The sequence below is a fragment of the Canis lupus genome, chromosome 29 (assembly GCF_048164855.1).
Source record: "Canis lupus baileyi chromosome 29, mCanLup2.hap1, whole genome shotgun sequence".
Lineage (NCBI taxonomy): Eukaryota > Metazoa > Chordata > Mammalia > Carnivora > Canidae > Canis > Canis lupus.
Window position 1 is genome coordinate 41,011,692 of NC_132866.1, and position 23,318 is coordinate 41,035,009.

Here is a 23,318-nt window from a genome sequence, read left to right on the forward strand (position 1 = left end):
GTTTAAAATCCTGTCAGTTAACTGTGACATCTATGTTCTCTTGATGTTGGCATGTTAATTTTCCTTTCTAATTTGAGTTGAGACACTTCTGATTCTTGTTATATTTTCATTTGAAACCTGGATATTTGAAATATTATGTTATGAGATTCGGGATCTTATTTAAATATTCTGTTATAGCAGGCTTCCTCTTAACACTGCTCTGGTGAGGAAAGGACACAGCCTCATTACTATCTGACATGGGTGGTAGTATAGATTTTTTACCAGTTTTTTTTTTACAAGTGGGCAGGGAGGGACTTGGAACTCTGACTTGGAATCCTTGGTAAGAAGGTGGATTTCAGGATCCTCATTAATACTGCCCTGGCTGGGAAAAGTGCATAGTTAGTGCTCCCTACATCACCTCCGCTGACACCAGATTGGGAGGAGTTGTCTTGTTATGTCTTAGGAGAGTGGAAGTCTAGGTCCCTTCTTGGCTTTTGCTAATCAAGGTGATTTTTCCTTTCTATGTAGCTGGAGAAGAGTAGTTACTGTCTAAAACTTTTCTCTCCCACTAGGCTATTCCTTTCCTGGTTCTTGGCTAAAAAGAAGACAGACTTTTCTCAGAATTTTGTCTGCATCCAACATTTCAGGGTTGCCAACTTCTCCACACTCATTCTAGAATATATGAGGCAACAAGAAAACCTAGGATTTTTACCATCATGTTATTTGGGTCCTGAGGTCCCAAGCCAACCTACTTTTTCTCCACTTTTCAGACTCTTATTTATTTTACCCATAATGTCCAGGATTTTTAGCTGTACTTAAGAGCAGAAACAGGAGAAAGTATATCTATTCCATCTTTCTGGAAGCAAAAGTCTATACTGCATCACTTTTAAGTTTACTTTTGTATTTTTTTTATTTTTTATTTTTAAAGATCATGAGAGACAGAGAGAGAGAGAGAGAGAGAGGCAGAGGCACAGGCAGAGGGAGAAGCAGGCTCTATGTAGGGAGCCTGACGTGGGACTCAATCCCGGGACCCCAGGATCAGGCCCTGGGGTGAAGGCACCGCTAAACCGCTGAGCCACCCAGACTGCCCTTAAGTTTACTTTTATATTTTCTTCAAGGTTAAGCTTGGTAAAGAGGGGTAGGTTGTGTGTGTGTGTGTGTGTGTGTGTGTGTGTGTGTATGCTGGAGTGTGGGGTGTATGTGTGTGTTAAAAAAAATAAGATCTTAGATTCAAAGAGATGGTCCTATTTCATTCATATGCCTCCCCATGACACTGCAAGTATCTGTTAATTTTACTTATTTCACAAAATATTTAGGATCGGCTTTCTAGCGGAAACTAACAAAAAACCGAAGGCTTGTGTACTTGGTGACTCACAAACCAAATTGAGAAGGCATCCAGTAGTTATGGGATTAAGCTAACCATAAGGAAATAAAGTGGGAAATTCACAGAAATATTGGATCAAACCAGGAAACTGGGAATTCCTGACAAGTTTATCTAAATCTCTAATATTTCCTATGGTCTTATTTATTTTCTGCATACTTTACTCTAAGAGATGAGTATGTTAAAATCTCCCACTATGGAAAAAAAAATCTCCCACTATGATTTATCAATAAAAAAAGACCCTTTCTGTTCTGTTAATGTTTGATCCCTGAATTCCAACACATCTGATATTAATATTATTATTCTTCGTTTCTCTTACAATTTAATAATCTTTAAGTTCATGAAACTATTTTTAGCCTTTAATCTTCCTGCATCACTTTGTTTTAAAGGATTGTTTTTTGAAAGCATCTATCTTTGTTTTCTGACTTTTCTGGATTTCCGTGGGCAGAGAGGAAAAAAGAATGAGATGCACAATTATAGCATAATCACCTAGAATTCCTGAACTCCTACAGCATTTTAACTTTGTCTCATAGCAATTGCAATTACGTGATTTGTACATACATACATACATGCTATCTCTCCATGGACCTTGGGCATTTGGAGATAGAAAATGTTTTATAATTTTTTTTAATTTTTTAAAAATTTTTATTTATTTATGATAGTCACACACACACGGGGGGGGGGGGGCAGAGACATAGGCAGAGGGAGAAGCAGGCTCCATGCACCAGGAGCCTGACGTGGGATTCGATCCTGGGTCTCCAGGATCGCACCCTGGGCCAAAGGCAGGTGCCAAACCGCTGCGCCACCCAGGGATCCCCCTGTTTTATACTTTTAAAAAAGTTTCCCAAACTATTTAATACATTGCCTTGTTTATAGAAGATATTTTTTTGAAGATTTTATTTATTCATTTGAGAAAGACAAAGAGAACAACCGAGATAGCATAAGCAGGGAGGAGAGGGAGAAGCAGGCTCCCTACTAAGTAGGGTGCCTGACACTGGGCTCGCTTCCAGGACCCTGGGATCATGACCCGAGCCAAAGGCAGACACTTAACTGACTGAGCCACCCAGCTGCCCCTAGAGAAGATATTTAACATATATATTTTGAATTTATATTAAACAGGAAGATTACTCTTACAGCATTATGAGGCTAAAAGATATATCAACCATGTGATCTTTTTTTTTTTAAGATTTTTAAATTTATTTATTCATGAGAGACAGAGAGAGAGAGAGAGAGAGAGGCAGAGACACAAGAGGGAGAGGGAGAAGCAGGTTCCATGCAGGGAGCCGGACATGGGACTCAGTCCGGGTCTCCAGGATCACACCCTGGGCTGAAGGTGGCGCTAAACCACTGAGCCACCCAGGCTGCCCTCAACCATGTGATCTAATAAGCAAACAGTCTGCCAATATAGAAATATATGCTGAAAATGGCCACCAACAAAATACTCAGTCACCTTCTATACAGGGGCTGATGTGAAACTCCCCAAAGCAGGAATGAACAGAAGAAATCCTATGGTTAAGTACATGATGAAAAACTAATGACTAGTGGGAAACAACAGCAGATGGCCAATCTGGCAACAATCTTAAATGAGGGTAGCTCTTTAGAAATGAAGATGAAGACAAGAGGACGTTATAAATAGCACCAGAAATCTGTAAAATCAAAAGTAGTTCATGAAATCTGTGTAGTTTAAAAAATGAATATAGAGAAGCAAATCTGTTACCCTAAACTTGCTAAAATTCATCTGGACCATATTTCCTTATAATAATCTTCAAAGGTGATGAATTATAGTTGCCTTTAAATATCTGTGGTCACTGGGGAAACTCATAATAAGAGTCAAAATATCATCCCATCTTTGTTTACTCTGATATTGTTCTATTTTACCAACTACTTAACTTGCAGTGCTTAAAGTATCCTGGCTAAATGACAGAGACTGGAGGTATACCAGAATATACATATGTGCTATGTTCAATGGGTAATCTGTCCAGAATTATACAAACCCACATATCAAACAGTCCAGGTTTGCAACTGATAAATTTATTGCACATATTTCCATATACTTTTTTATATATGTCACCACCTTCTTTTCTTTGTCTCCTTCACTTCTGGCTCCGTGACCTCTTCTTCCTTCTCTTAAAAACAGTAAAAGTCAAAATCTACAAATGCTGTGGCACTTGCCTTGTGAAGCAAGTTAAGACTGCAATCAACTGATGCACTCATTTAACGTCAACTGAGTCAATTATTTTGAGAAGTGGGCCTACTGTCCACCATCTCAAAGAGAGGGGAGATAAAATTCATAATGGCGCTCGTTTCACCAAAACTAATTATTTTTAATCCTCAACCAAATGCCCATCATCATCCCCCTGGAATTCTATATACCTCTTTGACCTGTGACCAAGGTCTCCACTGTTCCTCAACCTTCCCAAATCTTTCCATAGAGCCACTAAATCTGCAGCTCCCAATTCCCCTATATTCTAAATCCTTTTTCCAAAATTTGCTTTGCTTCTGTGCTTTGAATGAAACCTTGTTTTGTCTCAAAACACCACTTATGCTGCTTTCTCAAATGGTAGTATAGGTATTTTGCTTATTTTCCACTACTACTATTATTCCCAAACTCTCTAATGAGACACATACACAAAAACTGCTCCCTTAAAGCTCATGTGACTCAGCTATAACACTCATCCCTTTGCTGCTATCATCTACCAACCTCCCTGTTACCTCCCTCAATCACTAAGGGCTTTCCTGCCTAAAGTCTTCCCTTTTACTCTAAACACTGCTATCATCCTCAGAGATTACTGACATCCCTGAGATCAAACTGTCCAAAACTATAGTCTTTCAGTTCTTTGACATCCTCATCTACAATAATCTACCTCTCCACCTTGCCCTACCTTCCCCTCCCCCCTTCCTGTGCTCACTATCTGGGATTGAGTCATCGTCTGAAATTGACCCACTTAAAGAAAACATAGCTCAGGTATGCCATTCTAACCAATCTCTTCTCTTCTCTTGGTAGCCTTCTTATAAACTACCCTCATAATACCCTCTTTGAACCTAGATGGTCTTATCTTAGTACCTTAACTTTCTACTTTCTCCCCACCTACCTTCTTCTTACTACATCTTTTTTGTTTTGTTTTGCCAACTTATTCCATGTTCCATCTTGTTAAAAATAACTCTTAGGAAATATCTTAAACTTCTTAAATTCCTGTTTTGCAAAATCTCAAGTCCAAATGAAACCAAGTATCTGCTTTTTCCATACTCATACCCAAGCTCAAGGAGAAAAAGTAACATAAAAGGACAGATACAAGTATCAACCTCAATGAGGGCATAATGTCTTTTCTCTGTTAAAATTACTTTCCATTCTCCACAAAATTTATTTCAAATTTTCTCCCATCTCTTCAAACTCCTAATTCCCATCATTTTCTTCTCTTCACAGAAGAGAAGCTATCAAATAAGAAGTCTTGCAACTTCTCCCTACTAAGTAACCTATATACACTCTTAACATCCTCTAATCTGCTTCCATCAGAGGTCTCCAATACTACCAATGTAAGGCTTTGTCAATCCACATTTAACTTGATGTTTCAGAAGTACCTGACATAGCTGATCAACTGAATCTCTGAAGCATTCTCTTCCCTGTGTGGTAGATTGAAAAAGGCTTTTCCAAAGATACCAGGTCCTAAGAAATGTTTATTTGATTTAGTCCCAGTTTCTGACACACAGTTTCTAAAATAAAATCCTTGCAATCTCTGCAGCAGCAGTCGGTGTCTTTTGTATGCTAATCAGATGGCGGGTGGTTAGAGGCCATAGGTAGCTTCAGGATATGTGCCAGTTTCAAGAAATACCAAAGCATGATTAGAGGGTTGGAACTGACCTGCAGAGAGGGGAGAGTGGCTGGAGATTGAGTAAATCACCAATGTCCAGTGATTCATTCAATTGTGCCTACACAGTAAAACTCCATAAAAACTTCTACTAAATGGTGGGGTTTGGAGAGCTTCCAGGTTGGTACACATCAAGGTGCTAGGAGGATAGCATGCTTAGAAAGGGCATGGAAACTCTTCAAACCCCCCCCTCCTCCATGCTTTGTCCTATGGATTTCTTCCATCTGGCAAATCCTGAGCTGCACCTTTTACAATAAACCAGTAATAAAGTACTTCTCTGACCTCTGTGAGCCATTTCTTTCAAATTATCAAATCTGAGGTGAGGGGTTGTGGGAACCTCCCCACCTTGACTTTACAGCCATTTAAGTCAGAAGTATGGGTGACACAGACTTACAACTAACATCTAAAGTGGGGGTAATCTTACAGTACTGGGCCTTTAACCTGTGGGGTGTCAGTTAGTGTCAGTCTTGAATTACAGAACACCCATTTAGTGTCCAGGGAATTGGAGAGTGGATTGCTCTGAGGAAAAAATCCACACATTTGGTGTCAGAAGTATTGTGTAGGTAAAAATAGCTCAGGGTAAAGCTTTGGCAGATGTGATTACATTAAGGAGCTTAAGATGGTACCTAAATGCCATCATAAATATCCTCACAAGACAGAGAGTGATTAAATAGACAGAAAAGGGGAAGTCCATGTGACCACAGAGGCAGTGAGTGACTAGAGTGGTGCAGCCACAACTCAAGGAATATTGGCTGCCACCAGAGGCTGAGAGTCTCAAGTAGGAGCTGGCCCTGCCAACACCTTGATTTTGACCCAGTAATACTGACTTCAGATTTGTTACCTCCAGAAGTATGAGAAGATAAATTTCTGTTGGTTCAAGTCACTAAATTTGTGGTAATTTGTCAAAGCAGCCAGAGAAAACTAAAACACTGGAGCTTCTTTAATAATTCACTGTCCTGGTATGCTGATATCAGTTCTTTTCTTGGACTTTTAATAATTAATCATTCTTTACCTAGACAATAAAAAAAAAGGAATTCTTCAAAGACTACTTCTATTCCTTTGCTCTGATTAATTTCATCCACATCCATAGCAATTACCACCTTGATACAACAAATCCAAAAGTCTACTTTTAACTCTGATCTCTCCTCTGATTTGAAACCCAATTGCCTACATATTTCCATTTAGATGTTTCCAAAGCACCTCTAATTCAACAACTTTAGAAACCAGACCCAGTTCTTCTTCCAGTGTTCCTTGTCTTAGCAAATGGTATTCTGCCCTCCAATAATCACATTTAACCTTCCCTCTTTCCTTGGAATATGTAAGATTCTCTCCTGATAGCTTCTGCATATGTATTCTCTCAGCCTAGATAACTCTTCCAAGTTCTACTCAAATCTACTTCCTCTCCTTAGTATTGAGGAGCTCTGGCTCACCCTCCAAATCTCCATTGCCAACTTCTCAGGAGAGTTTTCCCTCACTCTCCAAACTCAACTGTGTGCCTTTATACACTTTCATGATACCAAGTTCTTCATATCATTTATCAGAGTTTTTATTTTTTATTATTTTTGTGTGTGTATATATATATATTTTTTTGGGGGGGGGGGAGTTCAATTAGCCAACATTCAGCATAACACCCAGTGCTCATCCCGTCAAGTGCCCACCTCAGTGCCCATCACCAGTCACCCCAACCCCCCGCCCACCTCCCTTTCCACCACCCCTTGTTCATTTCCCAGAGTTAGGTGTCTCTCATGTTGTTACCTTCATTGATATTTCCCACTCATTTTCTCTCCTTTCCCCTTTATTCCCTTTCACTATTTTTTATATTCCCCAAATGAATGAGACCATAAAATGTTTGTCCTTCTCCAATTGACTTATTTTACTCAGCATAATACCCTCCTCCACATCAAAGCAAATGGTGGGTATATGTCATTTCTAATGGCTGAGTAATATTCCATTGTATACATAGACCACATCTTCTTTATCCCTTCATCTTTCGATGGACACCAAGGCTCCTTCCACAGGTTGGCTATTATGGACATTGCTGCTAGAAACATCGAGGTGCAGGTGTCCTGCCATTTCACTGCATCTGTACCTTTGGGGTAAATCCCCAGCAGTGCCATTGCTGGGTCATAGGACAGTTCTATTTTTAACTCTTTGAGGAACCTCCACACACTTTTCCAGAGTGGCTGTACCAGTTCACATTTCCACTAATAGTGCAAGAGGGTTCCCCTTTCTCCACATCCTCTCCAACACTTGTTGTTTCCTGTCTTGCTAATTTTCACCATTCTCACTGGTGTGAGGTGGTTTTTCATTGCGGTTTTGATCTGTATTTCCCTGATGGCAAGGGATACGAAGCATTTTCTCATGTGCTTGTTGGCCATGTCTATGTCTTCCTCTGTGAGATTTCTGTTCATGTCTTTTGCCCACTTCATGATTGGATTGTTTCTTTGCTATTGAGTTTAATAAGTTCTTTATAGATCTTGGATACTGGCCCTTTATCTGATAGGTCATTTGCTAATATCTTCTCCCATTCTGTAGGTTGTCTTTTAGTTTTGTTGACTTTCTTTTGCTGTGCAGAAGCTTTTGATCTTGATGAAGTCCCAATAATTCATTTTTGCTTTTGTTTCCCTTGCCTTCCTAGATGTATCTTGCAAGAAGTTGCTGTGGCCAAGTTCAAAAAGGGTGTTGCCTGTGTTCTCCTCTAGGATTTTGATGGATTCTTGTCTCACATTTAGATCTTTCATCCATTTTGAGTGTATCTTTGTGTATGGTGTAAGAGAATGGCCTAGTTTCATTCTTCTGCACATGGCTGTCCAATTTTTCCAGCACCATTTATTGATCAGAGTTCTAACTGCTCACTTATTTTTGTGATTATTTCTCTTCTCCACTAGAGTATAAGCGCCAAGATGGCAGTGAATGCTTGCTTTCTTCACTCTATATCCTTGAAGCCTAAGCGTAGTACCTGGCATACAGGAAATGCCAAATAATATTTGATAAACAAACAAATGAAAATTGAAATCTATTACTTCAAATATAAGTATCCTGGAAGTCACTGACACTCTTTGTATTTAATTACCGGGACTCAGGCAGCCCAGGTGGCTCAGCGGTTTAGCACCACCTTCAGCCCAGAGAGTGATCCTGGAGACCCGGATGGAGTCTGCTTCTCCCTCTGCCTCTCTCTCTCTCTCTGTGTCTCTCTCATGAATAAATAAAATCTTAAATAATAATAATAATTATTACTGGGACTCTTACAGGTATATGCTGCTTTTTAAAAGTTTACATTATGCCAAGTCACTTTAAGGAAAGGCCTATATTATTACCTGTTTTTGCAAACCAAAAGAAATCCAAAAAGAATTTCCATTTTTACAAAAAAGGGCAAAAAACAAAAATAGCAATCAGCATTTGTTTTGCAGTGAGCCATTATAAAGGCAGCACACACCCCAAGCAACAAGAATGTACCACCAAGCTCCTTCCCCAGAACTACACAGCATCTCAGCATCAAATCACCATAGCTTTGAACTTTGTGAACATCAGTGCATTATCTCAATTTATTTTGTGGATTTGTTAGCAAGCTGTGTCCTAAGGTACCAGAAAAGCCTGAGAAGGCTATTTTGGGGTCTGGGAATGCTCAAAAAATTGTTCAAATACATTAATGCTGATTGCTTCTTTGCTTTATGCCATTTTAAAACACAAAAGGTAACATAAAGGAATGCTCTACTTTCAGGTGGGGATGTAAAACCTATGATGTGTTTTAATCCCTCTCCAGATATTTAGATTTTCCTAAGAAAAAATTTCATTGTCTGTATTATCCATTATATATTAAATATGGTTCAGTTCCTTTAAAAGAATAGTGCTTGAAACATCTCTAAAAATACAAATTAATAAAGCAGATTTGTGTCTTGCATGTTGGAAGACAAGGATCAGATTTACCCTCTTTCAGTAACCAGAAAGTCGAAAAAAATACAACACCATGATCAGACACTGGACAACAGAGAGATTAGGTCTGCTACCTCTAAAAAGAGAAAAACAAAGTAGGTAAACCCTATAACTGCCCTGCCAATCTGCCCGGGGGCCCCTTCCAGACCACTGTGCAAAATGGACTACACTTAACAGCATGGCAGCTTCAATGAGTTGAGAAGACACATCGAAGGCAAGGGTGTCTAGAATCTTGAGACCAGAGTACAGACAAGAGAGCTACTCAGAGGAGAAAGAATTCCAGAAATCAGCATGGGGTCCTCTTGTATCTCTGGCTGAATACTAATCTACACCTAAGTAAAGGAAAACTCCCCTAGACTGAGGGACAGGACCACTGCCAGGGAGTTATTAAGATGAACAATTTCCAGATTTCATTCAAAAACAAAGATAAAAATTACCAGACTTCTCTGAAACCATACAAGTCCGATACAAGGAAACTACAACTTTAAACTGCTGGAAAATAAAAATATCAATCCAGAAATACATATCATTTCTCCTTTTCCTTCTCATTCACAAGTGTAAAAGAATTTTCCAGAGGCTAAGAGACCTGAGATTTCACAACAGGTATTTTTTCTTTTGGAAAATAGCCATTTTTCACCAAAAAAAAAAAAAAAAAAAAAAAAAGAAAAGAAAAAAAAAGTTGTTTATGTAAAAAAAAAAAAATTTGCCATGTTAATTTGTAATTCGTTTATTATTTCTTAAATAAACTGATAATATTTCTTAAAATTCTTAATTTTAGTTTCTAATAAGGTAAAACTTTGATAGCTACAGCCCATATAAAGAAAATCTCTTTGAAATCCTCAATTATTTTTAATAAATCCTCAATTTATTTTAAGTCATTTCAAGACTTAAAAAATGGGGAATTATAGCTTTGGGAATTAGTGGCCCCATCAAATTAGTGTTCATTCCCTTGTGATGGTAAAGAGCCTATGCAAAACCTTTTCATTATAAAATCAATTTTTCTAATAAATACACAGCTTTCTTGCAGTGTCAATCTGGCTAATTAATGTGTATCTTTAAAAAGAATTTTTCTGTCCCATCTAAGTTGTTTAATAATTAGTACACACTTGTTTATAATACTCCCTTAGTCTGCAGGATATATTGTCATGTCCCTCTTTTATTCTAGATATTGGTAATTTGGGGCTTCTCTCTTTTTACACTAACCAGTCTGGCTGGTTAGTATATTGCCAATTTTGGCATTTTTTTTCCCAAAAATTATTAACTATATAAATCTTGCCAATTTTTCCCCCAAATTATTAACTATATAAATCTTGCCCTAAAAGTACTTGACACAAATGGGAGTTTTTGGTGATAGCCTATGAGACCTCATAAAACACTATAACAATAATGTATAATGAAATATTTTGACATTTAGAAGATCTGCAGACCTCACTCAAACAGTATTTTCCAAATCATCAATGCACCGGCAAAAGATTCATTAAAATGCAAGACAGACCAATGGATTTTATTTATTTACTTATTTTTAAAGATTTTATTCATTTACTCTACACAGAGAAAGATCGTGTGCACAAGCAGGGGAAGATGCAGGCAGAGGGAGAAGCAGGCTCCCTCTTTAGCATAGCAGGGAGCCCGACAGAGAACTCGATCCTAGGACCCTGGGATTATGACCTGAGCCAAAGGCAGATATTTATTTAACTGACTGAGCCACCCAGGCACCCTTGACCAATGATTTTAGTATAATAGAATATGAAAAAATTATTTATGTGGTTTCAGATTTCACAGGTGTTAAACTGTCAAATTTTGATGCTGTATAAAAGAGAAATATTCAAATAATCTGTGTAATGAAATGGGAAGCTCTCACATTAGCGCTTTTGCTGTATAATGGAAAACTAATGGTTGTCTCAAGGTAAGGCACCTGAACAACTATTTGAGTTCTCAACTACTTTTCCATGGAATACCATTTTTAGTTGAAAAAATGACTGACAGATAAACTATTAATTTGGAGCAGGGTATCTGAGAAGACATTTTCTTGAAAATGAACAAAGCAAACCTATTACTTCAAGGAAAACAAATGGCAGTATTTACTGTCAATGATAAAAATCAAACTTTCAAGTGAAAATTAAAATTTTGGAAAATTTAAACTTGCCACTGTGAATCTGGCAGCTTCCCAAGTTATTTCTGATAAGATAAGTAGTGATAAGAACAAATGACTTCTTGATACCCTATACCCTATATAATGCAGCTGCTCTTAAATTTTTTGGATCGGCATTCCATATACTCTTTAAAATTACTGAGGATCCCAAAGAACTTTTCTATATAATTTATACTGAATTATATCTATCAATAAGCATTTAAAACTTAACATTTAAAAACTTTAAAACTTAGTTAAATATAATAACAAACCTACTACATGTTACTATAACTAGCATTTTTGGGGAAAATACTTTTCTTTAGACACTATTGAGAAAAGTACCACTGTTCTACATCTTTACAAATTCCTTTTCCTGTTGGCTTAATTTCAGACAGCTGGATTCTCTTATGTGCTTCTGCACTCTGTTGCCACATCACAGGTCAGGTCACATGGCCTCAGGTCAGGTCACATGGCCTTGCTTCGTCTGTAAGCAAGAAAAACGCTAACAAATTAGTACTGTTCTACAAAAAGTCTGACTTCATGGAACCCTTGAAACCCTTTCCTATATTTTCTATTGTTAAAGTTCAGAGATGTTAACAAACCTTAGCAGACAAAGATACGAAGACCAACATTGTAAATTGTCTCTTATTTTACAAAAATTCTTACTCTGTTAAGGACATATTTCTCTTAAAGTAAAATCTATTTTTCCAGGCTTTTTCCCTAACCAGACCAAAGCACTTACCACCTACTCTAGTCCTCAACTGATGCATGCTAACACTACTTGGATCCATTATAAACATATACATGTTACGTGTGAGTCTGTGATTATAAATATATATGATCTCTCTCACATATGCACAAACTATATCAAAAGAAAACACCAAAATATTATTAGCAAGATTATGAGCAGTTTTGATCTTTTAATTTTTATGTTTCCTCAATATTCCATATCTATTTGTATTGAATTTTTAAAAAATAAACAGAAAGATGCTTCTCCCTACTCTCCCCCTCTCATTAGCACTGGATAACACTCTTTTCAAAAAAAGTGTGCCCTAACCTTAGGGAACCCATAGGCCTTAGTAACTACAGGGAGGCAGAGAAGGAAGAGAAAATTACACCAGGAAACAGGATGCAGTGGACCTCATGTTACCATATCAAATAACTAAAACTTAGAATTCTAAGAATTCTAAGAATCTTGGATTTTCAATAAAATGTTCTCTTAAAATAATGATCCTTCTTATACAGTGCCAGAACTATGTACAACAATAAATCTGTTACAAATATTCAGCTCTTTGTACCTTATATGAAGTCTTTTCACTTACTCTCCTTTGATCTTATATCATCGCAGAGTAGAGCACTTCAAAATCCATACTCTAAATGGATTTATTGATTTTTTTTTTTTTTAAGGAGAATGCATTCATCTTGGAGATTTTCACTATTCAAGAAATCGTTGGTCTCTTGACCAAAGAACTGCAGCAAAGAGCCAATAGAACAAAGCAATGAAATACAAGGCTCTGAATTCTTCCAATTAGGGATCTCAAAATTCTATTGCTTAAATAACTAATGCCCAAAATGCTATACCAAGGCATTACAGTAATATGAGTATCAACCACGGCACCATAATTAACATGAAGAGAAGGCAACAACTTGATGCAAAATCACAAACATCTCTTCCACTTAGCCATCACAGGACAGGCCACACACAGCAGTGATTAAAACTCAGACTCTGGAGCAGATTATCTGGGCACTTAACTTCACGTGCCTCAGTTTTCCCATCTATAAAATGGAGAAGAGGGGGATCCCTGGGTGGCGCAGCGGTTTGGCGCCTGCCTTTGGCCCAGGGCGCGATCCTGGAGACCCGGGATTGAATCCCACGTCGGGCTCCCGGTGCATGGAGCCGGCTTCTCCCTCTGACTATGTCTCTGCCTCTCTCTGTGTGTGTGTGTGTGTGTGTGTGTGTGTGTGACTATCATAAATAAATAAAAATTTAAAAAAAAAATGGAGAAGAGGATAGAATAATAAAGGTTGTTAGAAAGATAACGTGCTAATTGTTAAGTGCTAGCAGATAGTATTTGTTGAAAAAAAAAAAGAAAAAGAAACAAAACCACTGAAGTTACAGTTCAAATGCTTTAATAATAAACAATGAAATAATTCTAGAGACATAGAAAAGCCAAATGAAATAATTCAGAACACTGAATACTTAATTTTCTAACTTTTTAAAAAGGTACGCAGTGTGGTGTGCTATTACCTCTTCACATAGCAAGAGCCCAAACTGCTAAAGTTCAAGTCACTTTCGGGGACTTCATAGAAGAGTCTGGCTATATATGAAGTATCTTTATGCCCACACATAGTGAATAAGAAAACGTTCTGGTCTGAAGGACAGAAGGATCCAAAAAATACAAGCATGGACAGGATACCTCAGTTGCTCTGTAGACTGCCAAAGAAAAGCAAAAAGGCTGATTGATCCTTTGTGGCAAATCTGTTCAAAGTTTAATGAAAGAAATGAATAATCAAGTAAAATTCAGACCAAAACTAATTTCCTAAAGTAATGGGAGTATTCCAGGCTGAGGCAGGGTAAGTAAGAAGTTGAAACATAGACATCTTGTTCTGGCAGGAAGCACCCAATGACCAACCAAGGTCAGATCAAAATGACAGTGATGTCACTTCAAATCTGGAACAAGGTAAGCATCAAAAAGAATAATGACACCTAAAGCAAGCGAAAAAAAAAAATTAAAGCAGAAATCAATAAAACTGAAAACAGAAGAATAAAGAAAACAAATCAACAAAAACAGCTTTCTCATATACAACCAAGTAGAAAATGAGACGGAAGATGCCATTTCTCACGGCAAAAGAATAAAAAAATTAATAGCAAAAAAAACTAAAAATGCTATTCGGAAGCCAAAAAGGGACTTAGAGAAATGAAAAGATGAAGTTTTTCCATATTCTTGGATAAAAAGAACACCATAAAGCTGCCAAAAAACACAAAGAAAATCCTAAACACTAACTGAACCTATGTCAGAGAAATTAATCAAGGTGAGAAGGGTGGTGGAAATGAATTTTTTTTTAAATTGGGAGTTCAATTTGCCAACATATATCATCAGTGCTCATCCCGTCAAGTGCCCCCCTCAGTGCCCGTCATCCAGTCATCCCAACCCCCTGCCCACCTCCCTTTCCACTACTCCTTGTTCGTTTCCCAGAGTTAGAGGAGTCTCTCATGTTCTGTCATCCTCACTGATATTTTCACTCATTTTCTCTCCTTGGAAAGGAGTATTAACTTGAAAAGGACATGAGAAAACTGTCTGCATTGATGGTAATGTTCTATAACTTGATCTAGGTACTGCATAAGTAATATATAGACAAAATTCACTGGGCTGTAAATTTAAGGATTGTGCATCTTTACTATATGCAAATTTTACCTCCATAGAATAAAAAAATTTAAGTCATCCCAAAAGTAATGGCAAATAGACTAAACTTTACTAATTGTAAAATTTCACATAAAATAAACAAGATGCAAGGCACCTGGGTGGCTCAGTTGGTTAAGTATCTGCCTCTGGCTCAGGTCATGATCTCAGGGTCCTGGGATCAAGTCCAATATAGGGCTCCCTGCTCAGCAGGGAGTCGGCTTCTTCCTCCGCCCTTCCTCCCTGCTCATGTGCATGTTTGATCTCTCTCTCAAATAAAATCTTCAAAAAAATAAATAAATAAAAAGTAAGATAAACAAGATGGAAGCTAGAAAAGATTTTGAAAAAGAAATGAATTAGCCCTAACAGAAAACAATATAAAATACAATAATTAAAACAAGATGGTTTGGTTCCCAAATAGGCAGATAGATCAGCAGACCAGAAGTGGTCCCAAATACACAAAGAAATCCAGTAAATTATAAAGGTAGAATTTCAAATCTGTAAGACAAAAATAGATTATTTAATAAATGATACTGGGACAACTGAATGGTCATGTGATGACAAAAATAAGGTTGAACACATCATACCTTACACCAGAATGAATTCCAAATAAGAAAAATTAAAAGTATAAAAAGAGAGAAATGAAAACAAAACAAAACAAAAACATGAAAGTACTAAAAATGTAACATTTGAGAATTCTTGTAAAATCCTGAGTTAGAGAAAGACTTTGTAACCATGACATACAATTTAGAAGTCAGTAAAGACTGGTAAGAATTTTAACTACTGGGGGGAAATTCAGCATGATAAAATCACCATAAACAAACTAAAAAGTAAAGAACAAACTTGGAAAAATATTTCCAAAAAATAGCATGGAGCTATTTTCCCCTAATATAAAAATAAATTCTACAAATCTAAGAAGATGAGTAACAAAGTGACATAAAAACAGGCAAGAATATGGACAGTTCACAGTAAAGAAAATATAAATAAATAGCCCTTAAAAGATAAAAGATGTCACTTATATATAAATAGCTGAACTGGTAGAATGAACTAAGAGAACATTTCTACAAATGTTATTTTGGCAATATCTATCAAATTTAGAAAGCACATACATTCTGATCTAGCAATTCTACTTCTGGATATGTGTCCCATGCATTTCTGTACAAGTGTTAAAAGGAATCCATCGTACCATGGCTTTTAATAGCGGAATATTGAAAACCACTTAAATGTATATAAAAAAAGGGGTTACTTATATTAATGCTATACCTGTATAATGTGCTGAAATTTTGTGTTCCCTTTGGGACTTCGGGAGGTAATTACCACTACAAGAACTCATGAAGATTGGGACCCCATGATGGAATTAGTTCATAAAAAGAGGGAGGGAGAACAGACACTCCCTCTCTTCATGTGAGGACAGTGAGGTGACATCTGCAAGCCAGGAAGAGTCCTCACAAAAACCAAATCTCTGAACACCTTGACCTTGCACTTCTTAGACTCTAGAAATGGAGTGTCTAATGGTTTAAGGAGTGTCTAATGGTTTAAGCCACCAAGTCTACAGAATTTTGCTATAGCAACCCAAGCTAAGACAAATGATACACTGTGAAGGTGCTGGGGAAAAAAAAAAAAAAGGAATAAGCATCACATTTATGTACTGATATGACTAATAGGAAATCATCCCAAGCTGTATTAAGTTAAAATAAAAGGTAAAGGATACTGTGCATAGTATGCAACAACTTAAATGAAAATGGAGGTGAAGACAGAGAACATACACTATATATGTAAGACATACAATCCATCTGTGGCAATCCTAAATCTGTAAAGCTCAGAAAAAAACTTTTTTTTAACTTTAGTACAAACCTATTTGGTGTCAGAATCCGACAATAATTTCTTTTGTCAGATTTCATAATCTTTACCTTTATTATATACTATTTGTGTTTTTGATATAGAGATATTAATGTATTTACAGGATGCTACACACTCCCTTCCAACTACAGATTTTGAATAATAGACTAGAGACACTATATTACTTTTCCACAGCAACCCACTTCAAAAACAAAACACCTTAATTCTGAACTACATCTGGATCAAGGGTTTTGGACAAGGAATTATACACCTCTATTTACTTGCACATACATAAACTGTCTTTGGAGAGATTCACAGGAAACTTAACACTGTTTCCATGTGGAGGAAATGGGTGGCTGCACAAAATGGGAAGACTTTTTACTGTACATCTTTTAAAATCTTTGGAATTCTGAATCAAAGTGAATACATTACTCAGTTAAAATGTAAGTAAGATAAAATTACTAAACCTTTTTAATTTTCAGCCAGATGCTTTGGTTTTTGCTTGTTCTGACTAAAAATTAACCCTTTCTTAAGTCACAGAGAAATCTATATATAGTGATGGCTTTCCTTTATTTTCCTTTATTGGTCAACTTTTGGTTGATCCATATGACAGCTGAGTCAGACAGTCACCGGCTAAGGAGCAAGTTAGGGAAGGGTGAGTATCCATCCCTATTAACAGCTTTTAGCTGATATTTTGATGCCTAGTGCCAAATAAAGCTTTTTCTTTCCTAATGACTCCAAAAGTAAGTCAGGGCTTTGGCCCCTCAGCAACAGCAAGCAGTGAAGCCCATACTTCTCAACATTAGAAAAATTTAAGAAATGCTCCTAGCATAAAATCTAAGTGTAAGTCTTCAAAGCTTCAATACAGAAGTTTAAGGACTCTGATTAGTATTTGAGCATCTTTTGTTTGCTTTTCATTTACTTCTTTTATTGCTCTATTGTGTTCCAAAATGGATTTAAGGTGACTATAAGGTTTATCTTTTCTTATGATTAAGATTTTGAGTTCTCTGTACCACACTCTCAACTTTAACCAGAAATTAGGAAAGACGACATTTTACTTTTTGTGGTTTTATCTAGTGAATATATTTTAAGAAGCGACCTGAGAGATGTATGGTTTGGAAATCCCCAAATGCCCCAACATCCAGCACTCAGGTTTCAAGATTAAAGAAATTCCCAATGAAATGTCTAACAATATCTGTTTCCTTGCGTTAGGACATAAATGCATGGTTTGCCCTTGCTTCCCATCAGGTTATACTCACGGAAAGAAGAGCCTAATTTCTACTTCCTTCAGCCCCCACATCACTTAATACCTGAACTTAATGGCTTCTCAATGAATACTGCCTATATAAAACCAGTGTCATTTCATAGTTACTGTCCTCAAGGAGGAGCAAGAAATTTGGTGTACCAATATAACCACAGAAACACTACACAGAAAACTTAGAAAAATACAGGAAAAATATTTCCAGATGCTACTTCTAACCTCTCTTGTTTTTCTAGAGACCTCTAGAAAATGCTCAATGAACTGGTGGTTATCCAGTCTCTCATAAATATGCACTCTTCGGAGTCAAAAATTCCAGTAAGATTAAAGACACAACAGTATTCCATTTTCTTCAAACATAGGTAACGTGATATAGCTATTCCCAGCTCCTGGATTACCATTCTTTTAGAAATCTCTCAAAAATCAACCTAGAAAAACTTAGGCAATTCTCTACAGTAGGAAAAGAAAACATGGCAAAATAACTTTGTATCAGAGAATGTGGCAAATAATTTTCTTTTAATACTTGCTTTTGGAACATTTCCAAATTTTAAATCAGAGAGGATTACTGGTCCAAATGTTAAATCATTTCAGTCAATTCAGATTAGGTGAGAAAATCCAATTTTAAATAAACCCGAGATGCAGGGGGAAACAACTGGCATTTCCTGGCAAATCCAAATGTATACATGAAATTAGTTTTCAATTCACTTGGCATTTTGCATTTGTTCCAAGTTAAAAATAATAAGCTATAATAATAGCTAAAATTTCCTGAATACTTATATCTAGTGTTCCAGGTACTGTATTAGTGCCAAGCACTTTACGTGCAATGCCTCACTTAAACCTTATAGGCCTATGAGATTATGTGCTATTATTATTCTCACTTGACAATAAAACAGGCCCAAAGATGTTATATAACCTGAACTAACTAACCATATAATTAGTTAGATTTGGAGCATGAATTTGAACTCAGAGCTGACCTTAAAGTCCATATTAACAACCACTATTAAATTTGGGCTCCTTAGCTTTCTAAAGAACAGACACATTTTAACCAAACCTAATGTACTACCAAATGTAAAAGGAGACATACATTTACACTTTATTAGCTATATTCGTGACATAACCCACCACCCTGAAAAAGAATGGCAGCTAATAAATTTTCTAAAAGATCTTATACACATACATACTCACATATAATTTAAAAAAATGGATTTCAATGAAATCCAGGTATCTGGGGCAGGCTTTTGTTTGTTTGGGGGAAGCCCTCTTATAAATCTTTTAAGAGAACATAAATTCACTGCTAGATGTGCTTTTATTCCCATCCCTGATCTCTCTCTGTGTCTCTCATGAATAAATGAATCTTAAAAAAAAAAATCCAACAGCCTGTTTACAGCTTTAAAAAAAAAAGTTAAGCAACTTTTCTATAGCTCTAGAACTTGTTGATGACAAAGTCTAGAAGACAGAACTGAGAAGTTAACCTAGGTCTGACTCCTGGATAAATCTAGTTTCACCTATCGCCCTGAATGATAGAACAGCTCTTATTTCAATACTCCTGTCTCCTTTTAGGTAGTAAAGTCTGTTGACTCAGAACTCATTTCTGAAATCAAAGTTCAAGTTAATCTGTATTAGAGTAAGAAGACCAATGTTTTTAAATGTTCGTGTAAAGAGCTCATGACTAAGACAATAAGCATCACAGCTCCCTGAACTAAGCAAATGATTCATATCTAGAACTATGTGGCTATAATTACTTCCTTGCACTACATAAATCAGAAAGGCTACTACCCATACCACTGACTTGACCAGAGACCTCTAGAGAACTGGCATCTTAATGTCAGACATTACTTTATACTTCTACATGTGCAACACAACATCTGAACTATCTAGATGATCTGAATGTGTCCAAATCAATTCATAGGCAAAACACACTAATATGAATCAGACTTCTAATATACAACTTCCTTGACTGCCTCTAGAATAGCTAAGGACTGGTCACTTAAATTACTTCAAGTTGTTTCCCTGAGCACCAAGTACCTTCACTTGGTGAAGGTCATTTCCATAGTATTAGGCATTGAGTTAAGATTCTAACCTCATTAATTTGGATGGAGTTTATTCTTAAATTTCCTTTCCAAGTGGCCGTTCTCTCAGGATCTAAAGGAGTATAATAAGAATATAGTTTCCTACTCTGTCAGGACACTTAAAGACAGCCCATTTCAAATTCATTAATGGAATATACTCACCAAAAGAATCAGTGATATCTCTTTTTAAACATAACTTAGGGGACGCCTGTGTGGCTCAGCAGTTGAGCGTCTGCCTTCAGCTCAGGGCCTGATCCCGGAGTCCGGGGACCAAGTCCCACATCGGGCTCCCTGCATGGAGCCTGCTTCTCCTCCCTCTGCCTGTGTCTCTGCCCCTCTCTCTGTGTCTCTCATGAATAAATAAATAAAATCTTTAAAAAATAAAATAAAATAAACATAATTTAGAGTGGAAAGGGGAGTAACTGCTAATGGGTACGTAGTTTTTCTTGGGGTGATGAAAATGTACTGGAATTGCATAGTAGCAATCAACGCAGAACTCTGAATATATTTAAAACCCATACTGATGCACACTCTAAACGGGTGAATTTTATGGTATGTCATTTGTATCTCAATAAAATTGTTATTTTTAAAAACCAAAAGAATTTCAAAAACACAAAAAACTGGATTGACATGTAGCCTTACAGTGAGCTACCACCAAAGGATTGTATCAGTAACACTTTCTGAAATCTGACATACTGTAACTAGACAAATCAATAAAAGTTTGGTATCTCATGATTTTCATTCCTTATCTTAATGAAGTATTTCCTTTTAATTTGTTCTCTGCATCAGGCAATACTATAAGCTCATTTCAAATTCTCTCATATCCAAAACATGCTAAAATTTATTAAACTGTGAGTGGAAAAACGATGTAACTTGAATAAATCAGTATTATTTGGAGTTTCAGGCCCATATGCTTCTCCGATAGTAAAATCTTAAATTCAGTTAGGCCCAAATGCTTCACCAAGGTAGAATTTTAAATTAAACATTTCTACAAATGCAATTAGAAATTAAACATTTCAAATAAAACTTTCATGTAGCTTATTTCCCATACTCTAGCTTTTCCCCTTACAGGCGTCATCAGAAACTTTTCAAGCAATGTTCAAAAAAGGACAAATTCAATCATTTTAGACCCCTGCTGTAATATCACTATGTCTGTGTGTGATACACATACTAAGAAAAAAAAAAGACAAAAACAACAAAAGCATTTTAGACAATATTTTATTTTAGGATAATGAATTAGAAGTGCTAGGAAAAAAAAAACTAAAATATTCAAAAGCCCCTGATGCGGTGACAGATAGTACAAATGAACGAATCACTTAGCCCACTGAAAGTGAGTTTGCAGAGAACTGTAAAGAACTGTAAAGACTGGATTTTAAATAGTATTAACCGTGAAGAGTTTTTCATCAAGCTCTTATTGAACACTTACTATATTCCAGGCTAGGGCTGGAGACACAGATGAAAGACAGGCCTGTCCTCAAGGAAATCCCATTTTGATTGCTTGCTTTTGTCAGGCACAGCACTGAGCATGTTCCCTTACAGCATGTGATCTCCTAGGTTTAACCCACAGCAGGGAAATCTGAGATAAACATTACAAATGACTTTTAAGACTGTAAGGCTGTTAAAACTGAAAAGTTAAATTTGTAAATAAAGAAAGCCATTGTACGTTTAGATCAACCTCCTAACTGTACTAAAAGAAGAAAGAAAAAAAACCCAAAACCAAAAAAATAAATGACCCAGAGTATAACGACACCTTTAACGCACACTGCTTACATAACTCATTTAAAAAGACATCCATTACATTTCAAAGCATCCTCCTCCATCAAAAAAGTATTTCTCTTCGCTTCAAACTCTGAGTACAGTGCTGAACAGCTGCTCAATGAATGAATGAAATAAACAGATGTTCCACCGGCCCAGATACCTGCCGGATGCTCATCCCAAAGCACAACGGCCTGACAGGCCGGAATCCTACCGAGGCGGCTCCTGAATCTCAGAGGTAGAAACAGTGACCCCGCAACCCCGATGCCCGTAGTCGGCCCGCGGCTACGCACCCTCAGACACCCGCGCGGCAGGCGTTCGTCGCGATCCTCTACGACCGACTCGGCTCCACCGTCTGAGCCTTGGGAACACGAGTGCAAGACAAAGGGGAGGGGGCGGGGAGGGCCGGAAGGTCCGCACCGGCGACCCCCGAGGGGAGGCCGCGCTCGCGCACGCCGACCCCGGCCCGGCCCCGCGGACCCCGCAGCCCAGGGCTGACGGCGCCTCCGCCCGCAGCCTCGGCACAAAGAGAGCCCGTGCGCGAGGGCGGGCGTCGGGACTCGGCGGCCGCGGGAGCGAGTCAGGCGCCTCCGCCCGACCTTCCCCGAATCGCCTCAGGACCCGCCGCCCAGCGCCCGCCCCACGTTCCCTCCCGACGCGGACGCGGCATCCGCGAGGGCAGCGCGCGGGGCTGTGGGGCGGGGCGGGCGCGCGGGCCGGGGTCCGGCAGCCCCACGCCCCCGGCCGCCCCGCCTCCGCGCCCGCCATTGTTCCCGCGCCGCCCCCGCCCCGCCCCGCCCCCGCCCGCCCGCCGCGCGCCCCGAGCCGCCGCGCTCCCGCCCCCACTCCCGGGAGGGGGTCCCGGCCGCGGAGAAGGCGGCGGCGGCGGCGGCGGCGGCGGCACAATAACATAAACACGGCGGGGCCGCCGGCGCCCGGGCCCCGCGGCAGCCGCCGCACTCACCCCGCAACGCAGCGCACGGCGACTGGGAAGCCCGCCCGCGGGACTGGCGCCGTCCGGGCGGTCGCCACGGCCGTTACCCAGGGCGGCTCCGCGCACCCGGCCCCGCGCACCCGGCCCCGTCGTCCGGCCCCGGCCGCTCCGCTGAGTAACAGGAACGCGGGCCGTCACCGCGCACGCCCGCCCACGTCATCGCGCCGGGCCCGCCCCCGCGCCTCGCAGGCGGCCCGCGGGGCGGGGCGGGGCGGGGCGGGGCGGGGCGGCCCCGGGGCCCGGATGCGGGGGCGGGGCGGGGGCGGGGCCCCTCCGGGAGCGGGAGGCCGCGCGGAGGTCGCCTGGAGGCGGAGCTGCGGGGGGCGCGCCGGGACCGGGCGCGAGGGGCGTGTCCGGGGCCGGTGGGGGCGGGGCCCTGCGCGCGGCACGTGCGGCTCCCGGCCCGGGGCGTCCCCTAGTGGGAGCCGGAGGCCAGGTGCCTGCCCTGAGGCCGGGCGCCCGGGAGCAGGCCCTGGGCCGGGCACACACCCGAGACACAGAACGGGGCTTACCTTGACCGACAGCACGTTCCTTTCAGGGCCTCGTCACCTACGGCGAGTGATTGTTCCTTTCAGCCACCTGGAAGAAGCTGCCTCCTGTTTTCCCCAAATCCAGCTCGTGCTAGATTTAATTCATCACCTTATTTATCTCTGAGCTCCCGCAAAGCGTGTATTCGTTAGTTGCAGGAGTGACGAATTGGCAAGCCGTTAAA

General features: G+C 39.3%; 1 protein-coding gene across 13 annotated transcripts in view; it reads right to left on the reverse strand.

Moving 5' to 3' along the window:
* Positions 1-22,739, reverse strand: part of MAPK8 (mitogen-activated protein kinase 8) — an 87,546-nt gene extending 64,807 nt beyond the window's left edge. For 4 of the 13 annotated variants that reach the window (XR_012020978.1, XM_072806385.1, XM_072806387.1 and 1 more), the window contains exon 1: positions 22,577-22,739. The gene's annotated coding sequence lies outside the window, so the exon portion shown is untranslated. Of the gene's footprint in view, positions 1-21,283; positions 21,434-21,905; positions 21,980-22,576 lie in introns of those variants that run through there. The other 9 variants (XM_072806386.1, XM_072806384.1, XM_072806391.1 and 6 more) reach the window with 7 other exon arrangements.
* Positions 22,740-23,318: the final 579 nt, after the last annotated feature.